Source organism: Bactrocera neohumeralis, chromosome 3 (genome assembly GCF_024586455.1).
Source record: "Bactrocera neohumeralis isolate Rockhampton chromosome 3, APGP_CSIRO_Bneo_wtdbg2-racon-allhic-juicebox.fasta_v2, whole genome shotgun sequence".
In the NCBI taxonomy this organism is placed as follows: Eukaryota; Metazoa; Arthropoda; class Insecta; order Diptera; family Tephritidae; genus Bactrocera; species Bactrocera neohumeralis.
Window position 1 is genome coordinate 51,181,815 of NC_065920.1, and position 3,386 is coordinate 51,185,200.

Here is a 3,386-nt window from a genome sequence, read left to right on the forward strand (position 1 = left end):
AATGTTTTAAACAGTAATGTTGTTGAGTTGATTTAAGTATTTTCTTATGATTTCGTCTACGTTGGGGTTTTCATTACATATTTTTGTTTGTGGAACTACTTATATATGAAAATGTTTTTCGCGCGATTTTATTCATTTTAACAACGGCGGAGCTCGCTGTTTTTGCCATTTATTTAAAATATAGATGACTTTACAGCGCATGATCCATGTGCTGTTCCACATTCCAAATAATCAGAATTTTCAATTATCAATTTAAAAAAGCTTTCTTGACCGACCGAGTAAAGAATGTGTTGCACAGCGCGCACTCTTCAAGCATGTCACTCTTCTTCTCCTTCTTCTTCTTCTATTGTGCTGCCATATCGTCCCATTTCCACAATATAACTGTGTTATTCATATTACGAGTATGATCTACATTTCGATGAAAGTCATTATAAGAAACATTTTACTTGCAAATTAAACTTATAATTTCAACAAAAAAGGTGTGTAGATTTCATTGAAATCTGTTGGGCGGTTGGCGAGCTACAGTGAACACCAGTTCAAAATATAATTTTAAGAAAAATGTATGTGAAGTTTTAAACGTAGTATGTTCCAAAGCGACTCCAAACCCTTTGCAAATTATCGAATAACTCGAAAACTATTTGTTGGACTTACTTCAAATGTCAAAGAATGTTTCGGACATTTCGAAAATTCTGAGTTCACCTAATTCCAAACAGAATTTCTATGTAACAGTTTCATTGCTATGCGCTGTAATGCTTTGTACCGCTAATCAGACCATAACTCATTTCTGCGTTCTTGAACTTATTAGAGATAATTTAAATGCATTTTTGACATTAGTAATTAAATGCCAGCAATTGACACAAAAGTTAATCAACCTGCTTTGATTTTATTTTAGTAAAATGGTAAACTCCATAAATCCAGCTCTCGAAGAATCTTATTTTATTCAAATTTTATAGAAAACTAATATTATTATAATTAATGTAATGCGAAGGCAAATTTTATGCTAACTCTTAAACGCCTGGCGGTTCCTCCAGGTAGCTGATGGTTCCTCAAGGGACCATTTCAGTTTTATTTCATTAAATTTTTATTAAATTAAATTATTATTACTTTCACAATAGTCAATTGAAAATACAAAATTTTCCTTGAAATTTTCCTTGAAATTATTTTTTCGATGCACTCTTGCTCAAGTAAAAACGTAAATGACTGCAAAGGTCTCATACAAGTGGCAACTAAGCTAAAAGATAACGGATATATCAAAGCAACATGTGAAGTGATGTAATATTTAATAACGCATGTTTATGCATGAAAATTTTACAAAAACGTAGTAAAATATAAATATTTTCCGACGTCTTAAACTTTATAAATTAAACTGCAGGGTTTACACATTAATATTGTTATACAAGCAGAAATGTAGTTATTTACGGATAATACTAAGAAATTTGTACATCAATGTCGACTAAGCTGCGTGAGCGGCTTCAATTTAAAGCAAAAAATAAAAACAATCAGAAAACTAACATTAATATATTAAGTTAGATTAGTTAAAGAAAATAAATAAATTGTAAAGCTTTCAGCTGATAAATTTGAATACAAAATGTATATAAAAAGGACAGCCATGCATGTACATACGTATACATAGTATGTATATTAGAGTGATTCAAAAAACAATTTTTTTTTTCGTTTGGTACTCGGAAAAATGGGTTCCTAGACACCTCTAAGAAAGCCGCTCCAAATATGAGTTTTTAATTGTAACGGAGAGGCTTTCTTAGAGGTATCTAAGAACCAATTTTTTTTTTTGAATCACTCTAATGTATATATAGATATATATTAGGGTGTCTGTTATTTCCCCAACGTTCAGTTTTTGCCCTCATTATTTTCAATTTAAACCGAGCCTGAATCATATTACTTTGTCCATGTATGTAACATAGTATATTTTTTGACATTTTGCATTGAACAAGCAAAGCTGAAAAAGTAATGCTCTAATACCAAAAAGGTTTTAATGATTTTATATATAATAAAAAAAACATTCTTTTAAAAGTTAAACGCACTAAATATTATGCATTAAATGACCTAAGCAATCACACAAGTGATTTCTACATTATGCGTTGCTTATCCGACGTGGTGTACCAAGTGTATGATGCTTTTAAAGTTTGTTTGATTTGGAGATAAAATTATTAAAAAATAATAAAAATGCATAGGAAAAGTAAGAAGGCGTTTGCAAAAAAAAAACCAGAGTGCTTAGAAAAAAACATAAACTTGGTAAATAACAGGTATCCTAATATATACATATACGTATATATATCTTTGAATTAATATATAAGAAAAAATTGCTAAGGCGAATGTATAGAAAATTTCATTTAAAGCTAATCGGTTACAGTAAAAAAAATTGTTTAAAATTTATTACAGAAAATCTTAAAACATTTCATTAAAAATTTCAATATATGAAAATGAACTCTGTATATCAAAGAAAATAACTGCACACCAGACTTTCTAAAGGCTTTGACTTTCAATGCTTTACTCAGCTAACAAAATTTAAAACTATTTGAAATCAAAGCTCTTAAAGTTATTGTTCTTAAAGACTTAGCATCTAAAAGTTTAACAATACAGTACCTACTGATTTCCATAACTAGACCTAAGTTATTTTTCCAAACAACCACACAAATGTATAAAATAATTGACGAACATTGAGCGGGAAGCTTTCAAAAAATCAAATGAATTGCTTTCGGTCCGATGAGTAACTAAACGGATATATCTTTATTTAACTTTCTTTTATGTATTATTCTCTTATTTTCTTAAAGTGTCAATTACATTTCTAGCTTATTAAACATAGTATTTCCGAAGAAGAAGTTGAATGTTTTTGTAATAACTTATAAATATTTTGTATTTTGTATATTTAATATATAATATTATTAGATTATATTTTTGTGCAATTTTAAATACTGAAACAACAATAAAAACTGATATATTAATTATTTCCTCGCTTATTATTTCTTTGATTTCTGTTATATCTGAATTAAGGGTTTCAAAATTCCCAGTTTTGATAATGTATTAGTCTGCATTGTACTTTCAGGTTTAGTAGTTATTAGTTTGTTTATTTGTCTTGTGATCCGGTTGAATCTTACCGCTCGATAAAATGTGGCCCATTAATTTTACTTCTGATTTACGATACTGAATTTTTTCCGTGTTGAGTTTAACATTATGTATACGTGCACGCTCAAAAACAATTGCCAAGATTTTATCATGTTCCCCCTCATCTGACGCCATGATTCCAATATCATCAAAATAAAAAAGACTCCAGGAAATCACCAAAAATTTGAATCATGCCTCTTTGAAAAATTTCCGGCGAAATGTTCAACCCAAAAGGAAGTCTTTTGAATTTGTATCGACCAAAC

The 3,386-nt window shown here is 29.1% G+C and overlaps 1 long non-coding RNA gene across 1 annotated transcript; it reads left to right on the forward strand.

Moving 5' to 3' along the window:
• The first annotated feature begins 221 nt into the window (after positions 1-221).
• On the forward strand, positions 222-2,966 carry LOC126753404 (uncharacterized). Its single transcript, XR_007666131.1, has 2 exons — positions 222-1,208; positions 1,269-2,966. It is a non-coding gene; the product is annotated as an uncharacterized LOC126753404 (long non-coding RNA).
• Positions 2,967-3,386: the final 420 nt, after the last annotated feature.